Raw genomic sequence first — 10,839 nt, forward strand, 5'->3', positions numbered from 1 at the left:
ATCGGATTACTATGGATTTTGTTTCAGATTGCCATTGACTCGTGAAAGAAAGATGCCATCTGGGTAATAGTTGACAAATTAACTAAGTCGGCTCATTTTATCCCTAAGACGCACGGATTATTCTCTTAACAAGTTGGCTGAATCAGTATATTAGAGAAATTGTTAGATTACACGGAATACCATTGTCGATTATTTCAGATAGAGATCCAAGGTTTACCTCGCGGTTTTGGCAAAAGTTGCAAAACGCGTTAGGTACAAAGTTAAATTTCAGTACTGCTTTTCATCCACAAACTGGTGGACAATCAGAGAGAGTAATTCAGATTCTTGAAGACATGCTCAGATGTTGTGTATTGGAATTTCAAGGAAGTTGGGAAAGATATTTACCGTTGGTAGAATTTGCTTACAACAATAGTTATCAGACGAGCTTGAAAATGGCACCTTATGAAGCATTATATGGTCGTAAGTGTCGAACGCCATTGTATTGGACTGAACTCAAGGAAAATCAGATTTATGGAGTTGATCTAATAAAAGAAACTGAAGAAAAAGTTAAGATAATTCGAGATTGTTTGAAAGCTGCTTCAGATAGACAGAAATCTTATGCAGACCTAAAGCGAAAGGACATTGAATTTCAAGTTGGTGATAAAGTATTTTTAAAGGTGACTCTGTGGAAGAAAGTCCTTAGATTTGGACGGAAGGGCAAATTAAGTCCGCGTTTTGTTGGCCCGTATGAAGTAATTGAAAAAGTTGGACCGGTAGCATATCGGCTAGCATTACCACCTGAATTAGAGAAGATTCATGATGTGTTCCACGTATCTATGTTACGTCGGTATCGTTCGGATCCTTCACATGTAGTTTCACCAATGTAAATTGAACTACAATCGATATGACCTACGAAGAAGAACCGATTAAGATTTTAGCTCGAGAGGTCAAACAACTAAGGAATAAAAATGTTGCACTTGTGAAGGTGTTGTGGCAAAGGCATGGAGTAGAAGAAGCTACATGGGAATCCGAAGAAACTATGAGAAATCAATACCCACATCTATTTACAGGTAAGATTTTCGAGGACGAAAATCCTTAAAGGGGGGAGAGTTGTAATATCCCGAATCAGGGCCTAATCGGAATAGTGGTTTTGTGACCATAAATTCGAGATAGAAATAATTATTTTATAATTATTTTGAGGTTTATGATATGATTGCATGATTGTGTGAAAATTTCGTGATGAAATTCTATGCCTAAAGTGCTTAAATTGAAAGTAGGGACTAAATCGAATAAGTTGTAAAACTTGTATTCTAGAAGTTTTTAGTATGAAATTGCTTTGAAATATTTATTAGGAGGTCTTATATAGCAATTTTACCAATTTTAAGTTCATGGACAAATTTAGGACATGGAAGGAATTTTTGGAAAGTTTAGTAGTAAGGGTATTTTGGTCATTTAGTTATTAAAATGAATTAAAAACAAAATTAAAAGCCAATTTTTGTCCATCTTCTTCATTAGGCCGAAATTTCAAGGGTTCTCCATAGCTAGGGTTTGTTTCAAGCTTCCAAGCTCCATAATCAAGAAAGACGTCGAATCGACCTTAATCGAGGAAAAGAAAAGATTGTGGATTAAATTGCAAAATCTTTGTATTTTGGTACCAAGGTAAGTTCATGTGTAAATAATGTAGCATAATTGTTATTTTTAAGTTATTGATATTAATTATGTGTTATGTTGAATTTCATTATGAAATGTATGCTTTGTGGTTAATTTCAAATAATATGTAAATTATGTGAACTACTTGTTAAATATAATTGTTACCGAGTATTGATTTCGGCATTCTACGGAAGACGGCAAGGATAAGTGTTCGAGAAAAATCCCGTTTGAACCTTAGGAATAGATTAGGATACAAGTGACATGTCACTAGGATGGTTGAGCATCCGAACTCGTTGAGTTGAGTCCGAGTTCACTTATGGATGCGAATGTCCGAACTCGTTGAGTTGAGTCCGAGTTCGTGAGATGTAACTAGGCATCCGAACTTGTTGAGTTGAGTCCGAGTTCACTTATTGATGCGAACGCCCGAGCTCGTTGAGTTGAGTCCGAGTTCGCTTATGGGCGGGTTACATGATTGCTTGATTGTATATATGGCACTTATGTGCAAGTTATCCATGTATCCGAATTATATTCCGATGTGTTCAACAGGTAAAGTTCTACTCAAATGGAGGAAAATTTCGAGATGTAAAGAGACGTATTGGTAAGTGATATGAAATGGATATTTTGGACAGGTATGTATTTAACCCTCGGGTTGAGTATTGATACAACCACGATTTAACCCTCGGGTTGAGTATTGATACAACCACGATAAGGTAATAAGATGATGAAGAATGATTAAAAATGTGATATGTGTTTTAGTGATGTATGCTAATGTTGACTGGTATAACTGTTTGTTATGTTACTTATTATTTGCATATGAATTTACTAAGCATTTATGCTTACTCCTCCTTCTTACTCATTGTAGTTTTGGACAAGCCAGCTCAGAGTCGGGATAGGTCAAGGCTCACCACACTATCCGAAGACTTTTGGTAAATGGCTTGTAAATTTAAGTATGGCATGTATAGCAATATACCCATTTTGTGTAAATGATCTTATGGTATGGTTGTGAAATGGTTGAGGAAATGCTTGATAATGATAAATTATGAAAATGGTTAGTTTAGATTATGTTTGATGTTAAGGAAAATTATTAAGATACTTAGTGCATAAAAACTCATAAGAGGGATGAAATTTGCCATAAACAGAATACAACAGCAACACTGACGTGAGTTTGAAAATTTACTAAAAATCATAGAAATTGAATTTGGTGATGGACTACATACAAAATTGAAGCTTATTATGTCTAGTTTCACATGAAACAAATGAAACAGGTAAAGGAATTATATGTTAGAAGATATTTGAATTTTAGTGAAACAGGGTCATAGCAGTTTCTGAATCCCATGTTCCTATTTTATAAATTCACCATAAATTTTAAAGATATAATTAGGTGGTTTATTTTATATCCTCAGAATCCTTATTGAGTCTAGTTTTAGGAGAAACAAACCTCATAGTCATATGAATTTTTTACAGAGAGAAATATGGTTCGTAGTAAACAGAGGTCAGACCAGTCAAGTCCTGAAACAGGGTAACTTTAACTAATAAACTGTACTAATTGGCCCAACCAAAATTTTATAAAAAATTATTAGATAGGTATATGAGTCTAGATTCAGGAAAATTTACGGATCTTGATTTCAACTTTCGTAACTCGAGATATGATTTTTCTTGTGACTGTGATGCAAGTAGCTTAAAAGCTGTGAATGTAGAAACAAATAATCCAAAGTTCTAAAAATGTTAAATTAAGCTTAGTAACACCTCATACTCGACTCCGGTGACGGTCTCAGGCGTGGGGGCGTTACAAATATAAACTCTAGAAATTCAGGCACAAAAATAAATGGGTCATTGTAAATTTTCTTAAGAGCACTTCTCATCGAGTCATCCCTTGTTTTTTAGTATCTCTAGTAAGGTCGTTGCTGCCATTGCATATGCTACATTATGTCCATCAACTTTGACAGCTCATCTCGAAGATCTAGGCTAGGCGGTTGAGCTCTGAACATTGAAGTTTCACCATTAGGTTCAACTTTTAGTTCTAGTGGTTCTACCTTGTCAGGGACTTCAGCCGATTGCATTAGTTTGATCTCTACTGGATCTTCTTCCTCTTCTTCGGGATCCTCACTTTCTTCAATTCGCTGTTGTAGTATAGAATCTCCAGCTATTCAATAGAGGTCCCAACCTGTGATTGTGCCCTGGTTATAGCTTGTCTTCTTTATTTTTGCAAGAATTTTAGCTTTCAAGCACAAAATTGTTATCGTAAAGGGAAAGTAGGCTAGGCCAGAATGTCTCATGGCACAATTTCGCGTCTCTCTCAGGATGATTTTTCCCACATCAATGGTCTTTCCAGTTAAAATTGAGTATAATAAGACCATTCACTCTAATGAAATTATAGTCCCATGTAAGCTAAGCATAAGGCTGAAACAGATGAAATATAACCATACCTTTGCAAGTGGTGTCAGATATTCTCTTCGACAAGTGTAGATTCCTTGCTTTGACACAATCCACCTAAAACCTAGAACTATAAGTTCCTCAAGAATTCCTTGCAAATTTTCTGGCTTTATATTGCTCATCAAGGAAGAATAATCATCATTTTTGAAATTAGGCAATTCAAAGAACTCGTTAATAGTGTTTGAAGTTATTGGTACCTTGATTCCACGAACTAGAACTTCTGTCAACTCGCTTGAGGTTAAATTCGCATAGAATTCGCGAACTAGTTCCTCATCCACACTAGGTCTCTTCTCACAAAACAATTCCCAATTGAAGGTTTTAGCAACTTGGCGAATACGTTCCATAAAATCTTTGTAGTTGTTCTCTTTCAATGTAAAGCCTTTCTCTGGATGCATCTGTTGATTTTTGAAGATACTCTCGTATCTTGCTTTGGCTTCTTCACAATGGAACTTGTTTTGTGTTTCATCAATTTGGGCGCAGGCACAAGTTCTCTTGTGAGGCATGATTAACCTGAACATGAGATGGAAACAAATATTTTCTCAAAAATTTAATTAATAAAAATTATTAATGATTCAATAAATTGAAAAATTAAATATTTGAATAAAATTAAAATTTAGGAGAAAAAATTGCCTTACCACACTTTTTATAAAATTAAGAACTTCTAAAAATAATTAATAAACAAAAGAGGTAAATTTAAGGTAGGTTTGGGGGTTTATCGGCTAAAAATAGGGCGTTGGTGGTGTGCTGTATGGATGGGCGTGCGGCGATGAGGCTTGGCATGGGTAGTTATGCGTGCTAAGGCTACAACACCAAATAGGCAATAGCTTAGGCGTGCGCGAGCTGGGGCTGAAGAGAGCGCGAGGTGCGCTGATCCTTGTGAGATAGCTTGTCGAGTGGCACCAAGGAGTAGCTGCTGGACACACAGAGGAAGCAAGTGTGTGCGGGGTGAGCTGTTGGCCGAATGGTTGGGTGCTGTTGTGGCTAGGGGCTTGCGGCACTTAGGGGATTTGGTGCTTTGGGATTTTGGGTGATGAATGATGAAGAATGTGGTATTTATAATGAAGGGAATAGGACTTAAAGTAGAATTCTTAGAACAATTAAATTATTCTAAGTTCTAATCCTAAATAAAGCTAACAACAATTAATAATTAATAAAATACATATTAAATTATTAATGCTATTAATATATTTAAAATGAAATAAACTAATCCTAATTCTATGATAAATTGATAAAACTAATATATAATTTATAATAGATATAATTACATATTAAAGATTATCATCTTATTATTATTTGAAAAAAACTTATCAAATAAAATATGATTAAATTAACACTAATCCTAACTCTATATAAAGTTGATAATAATTAATATATATTATAATGGATATAATTATATATTAATAATTATCATCTTTTTTAAACTAAAACATTTATTCTAGAAGCCTTTTCAAAATATTTACAAAAGAGGCATCTAATTTTTATTATTTACGAAAAGAGGAACCAAATTTTAAAAATAATTCAATTAAGTCCCTAGACTTAATGAAAATTTTAAATTGAGTTGCAATTTAAAACTTGGATCAAAATTGACCCTTTTATTTGAAAAACCAAAAATTTAATTTTTCTACTTAGGGAATAATTTCTCGGAAAATCATGTTAAAATTAATTCCCAGGAAAGATTGGGGGGGTCACAAGTGGTCGCGCTTAAGTTCCAATCTCCTAGACAGAATTTATTTAAACATACTAATCCTGAAAATATACCCTAAATCATTTTTTAAAAAGGAAAATAATAAAATTCAAACATTTGATAAAATGAGCAAAATTTGATTCCGTTCAGTCTTATCTCCCCATTAATGTTTCAGACGCTAGCATTAACTCGAAAATTACCTCCCCTATCTTGGAGTTTAACAACTTTGTATGGATGGACGTGATGAATTGTAAATGGACCGGACCATCGTGATTTTAATTTACCTAGAAAGAACCTTAATCTGGAATTGAATAACAAAACTTACTGACATGCTTCAAATTCTCGAACTCGAATGTGCTTGTCATGCCATTTCTTAAGTCTTTCTTTGAGTAATTTGGCATTTTCGTACGACAACATTCATAATTCCTCTAGCTCATTGACTTAGAGCATCCGTTTCTCTTTAGCAAGCTTTGGATCCAAGTTGAGTTGTCGTAGGGCCCAGTAAGCTTTGTGCTCTAACTCTAGGGGTAGATCACAGGCTTTCCCAAAGACCAACCTGTAGGGTGACATCCCTAAAGGTGTCTTGTAAGCTGTCTTGTAAGCCCATAAAGCATCATCCAATCTTTTGGACCAATCTCATCGGTTCGGGTAAACTACCTTCTCAAGTATACCTTTGATCTCTTTGTTCGCCAGTTCAGCTTACCCATTCATTTGCGGATGGTAAGCTGAAGCGACCTTGTGTTTCACCCCATGTTTATCTAATAATCATTTCAACCACTTGTTCACAAAATGGGACCCTTCATCGCTGGTAATAACTCTTGGGGTTCCAAACTTGTGAACATGTGTTACTGCAAAAACTTCATCACAACCCTAACATCATTTGCTGGATAAGCTTCAGCCTTGACCCACTTAGACACATAGTCTACTGCTACTAATATGTACTTGTGACCAAAAGATGGTGGAAAAGGACCAAGAAAGTCAATACCCCATACTGCAAACAATTCTACCACAATGATAATTGTTCGAGGCATCTCACTTCTGTTGGTGACATTTCCAACCCTTTGACATCGATCACAACTCTTTACATAAGCATATGCATCCTTGAACAGTGTTAGCCAAAAGAATCCGACTTGTAATACTTTTCCAGCAGTACGAGTACCTCCGAAGTGTCCCTCACTTGGAGCTAAGTGACAATGGTAAAGAATCTTTTGTACTTCATCTTCTGCCACGCATCTCCTGATCATTTGATCTGCGCACTTTTTAAACAAGTATGGTTCTTCCTAGAAATAGTACTTTACATCATGAAGAAACTTTTTCCTTTGATGACATGTCTTATCAATCGGCATCAAACCACAAGCTAAATAGTTAGCAATATCAGCAAACCAAGGGGTATTATGGACATGATTTGTAACATCCCGAAATAGGGCCTAGTCGGAATAGTGGTTTTGGGACCACAAATCTGACATTGAAATATTAGTTTTATGATTAATATGAGGCCGAATATAAAAATATGCAAGTGTTAAAATTTCATGAATAAATTCTATGAGTAAGGTGTCCAATTGGAAAATAAGGTCCAAATTGAATAAATTGCAAAACTTGGATTCTAGAAGCAATTTGCATGAAATTGCTTTAGGTTATTAATTAGAAGGTCTTAAAGAGCAATTTGCCCAACTTTTAAGTTTTTGGACAAAAAAGGGCATGCATGGAAAATTTTGGAAATTTAGTAAAGAGCAGCATTTTGGTCATTTGGTAATAAAATCAATAAAAAGGGAAAATGAAGGTAAAAATCAGCCATCTTCTCCCCTGTACTAGTCGAAATTCTCAAGCCCTCCATAGTTAGGGTTTTCAACATTTTCAAGCTCAATAGTAAGTGACTCCTAGCCCCGTTTTTAATGTTCTTTGAATTTTTGAGATCCTTGTAACATGTTTTCTCCATTTCTACCTATATTTTAAGCTAGGGTTCATGTATACAAAGTGAACCATGTGTGAAATTTTTGTTCTTTGATGTTTTATGGGAGAATATGAAAGTTAGATGTGTGTTAAACATCTTTTCCTAAGTGATTTCCATGAAAAGCCCCTAAAGGGACCTTTTTGCAAAAGGTACAAAATATGTGGTAGAAATGTGAAGTAGATGAAAATGTGGGCTAGTATGAGTTTATAATGCATTTGACAAGGCTTGGGTAACCAAGGAATTGCATGTATATCATTTTACGAGCCTAGGGATTAAATCATAAATAATGTGAAAGGCTAGGGGCAAAATGGTTATTTTTTCTGGGGTGAAATTTAGGCTCAAAAAGAATAATGTGAGATATTGATAACTCATTTTATTGTTATAGACCCCGATATTTTCATAAATGTCGGAGGTCGATCGAGGAAAATGAAAGGTTTCAGAATAACTGAAACGCGAAAACCGACACAAATACCAGGTAAGTTCAAATAACTTAAGGTAAACCCATAATATGCCTAAATACATGTTTTATGAGTGCGTGATGGTTGTTTATAATGATGGTATGAAAATCCATGAAATGTGTTAATAATAATGACAAGATGATAAATGCCCCAGCTGAACTTAAAAGGGAAATTCGATGGATAAACCATGGCTTACACGACTTGAGATCCTGCATGTGTTGCAGAAAAGGATTTAACCCGGACGGATAATCCGTTGATCTCAAATATAGGAAAGGATCTAGCCCGAACGGGTGTTCCTTGAGTGATCGAGCCTCCCAAAGAATATGTGTGCATTAAGGATTTAGCCCGAACGAGTAATCCGATTAGGGTCTGAATTTAGCCTGGAATGGTAATTCAGATCCAAGCTCACTAAGGGTATTTGTCACTATAAGGGATTTAGCCTGGACTGGTAATCCCGACAACACTCCATGAGTTTATATTACGGGGGATTTAGCCTGGACTGGTAATCCCACCATAAGATGTGAGGTTCGTGGGAGTGCATACTTGAGAAAATCACTCTTATGACTTGATGGTAAATGGATATTCCATCAAGATTTCCGAGGTACTCAACGGCATTAACATGAGGTATAGAAATGAAAATGTTAGATGATGAGCTCATCTAAGATAAATTACATGATGAATTATTGTGAGACTAACCATATGTTTGAGTGCATGTAATAGAAGGCTACCCTCTATTTATTGGATTGGTTACCTAACATGGTTGTATGCTAATTAATCGGTAAGTTTACTTTCCAGTTATTTGGGCTTACTAAGAATGTAAATGCTTACCCCACTATTTTCCTTGTCTGACGGAGCTTGAGGACTCGTAGAGATTGGAAGACAGTTGGAGTATTGTCAACACTATCTATTTTTCCTATTTTGGTATATAGATACTTCTATTTTGTTACAATGGCATGTATAGGTTTGTGGTTACTTGGTGTTATATACCATTGGTTGGCCAATGTAAAGGCTTAAATGTTAAACTTATTCTTTTTAGTATATGGCCATAAGACATGACTCATTTCGTTGTAGGTTATGACATACCAGCCATGCATGTTTATGTTAGACATGTTCTTGTGATGATTAAATGTGGTATTTCATAAATAGGCATTCGTAATGTGGTCAAATCATTTGGAAATGGTTAGGCCATAATTGGCAATGAATTGTAATAATGAGCCAAGCCTAAATATGCTTCAATGGAACGAAAATCCTTATCATAAAAATGGGATAATTGAGTATGTATTTAACCGAAGAGATGAGGTTAACATGCAATAGATTCATTGAGGATAGTCCTTGAGTATATTTGGGTCATGTTAAATGCAATTGGGGTTCTTATATGTGAGAAAATGATAGGGTGACCATTGGCTTGAAATTATAGCCTAAAAATGATTCACACAGGTAGACACATGGGCGTGTGTGTAGGCCGTGTGTGACACACGGTTAGCCCCATGGGCATGTGGTATGGCCGTGTGTCCCCTGCACCTAAAATTTCTTTAGTCAGAATGCATGGTAGTAAAAAAATGAAAAGAGACACGGTCGTGTGTCTTAACCGTGTGAAGGGCACAGCTTAGCACTCGGGCATGTGTCTTGGCTGTGTGCCCCTAAATACATACTGACGTCATAAACACAATGTTCGAGTTTTTGGACACGGGAGACTACACAGCCGTGTCTAGGCCGTGTGAAAGACATAGGCCAGGGACACGGGCATGTGCTTGGCCGTGCGAAAACCCCTGTAGGTTCAAAATAGTACCTGGTCCCGGTCTCAGGTACGGGTAAGGGGTGTCATGTAGTGGTATCAGAGTTACGATTTAGTCGGTTCTAGGACTACTGTAAGGCGTATTAAGTTTAACTAAACATGCCATTATACGAGCGTTGGTAGTGTGACATCTCCTAACTATTTAATTGTCTTTGAATATAGTGAATGTCTTCCAATCAAGCACAAGATGAGTCTAAGGGAGCTGAGAGCCATGCTCCAGCTTCCGTACAATGAGATGTTTCTAGTAGCAGTAGAAGGCCTATGTCTGAAGGTCGGGAAGAGGCTCGAATTGCCTTCTTCGACATGATGGATGAGTGGTTTGGAGATTATTTAAGAAGTCGCCCCAACATGCCATGACCTCCCCCGCCCCCTAACCGACCTGATGAGGAAGTGTCATGAGGTATGGCACCTGTAAGAATTGGTAAAGCCTCGATGGATAAGCTTAGGAAGTATGGGTCTGAAGAATTTAGAGCTAAAATTGATGATGATGCTGAAAGAGTCGAGTTCTAGCTCGAGAACACTACACGAATATCGGACGAGTTATCATGTACACCTGAGGAGTGTTTAAAGTGTGTTGTATCTCTTCTAAAGGATACTACATACCACTGGTGGAAGACTGTATATTCAGTGGTGCCAAAGGAAAATATCACTTGGGAATTTTTCCAAGCAGAGTTCAAGAAGAAATACATCAGTCAAAGGTTCTTAGACTCGAAGCGAAAGGAGTTCCTGAAACTCAAACAAAGAAAGAAGACGGTATCGGAATACGAAAGGGAATTTGTAAGACTAAGTCAATATGCGACTAAATGGGTTCAGACAGAGTCAGAAACGTGTAAACGTTTCGAGGAAGGTCTGAATGAGGAAATCAAGCTGTTAATTGGGATCCTTGATA

The sequence above is a fragment of the Gossypium arboreum genome, chromosome 12 (genome assembly GCF_025698485.1).
Source record: "Gossypium arboreum isolate Shixiya-1 chromosome 12, ASM2569848v2, whole genome shotgun sequence".
NCBI lineage: Eukaryota > Viridiplantae > Streptophyta > Magnoliopsida > Malvales > Malvaceae > Gossypium > Gossypium arboreum.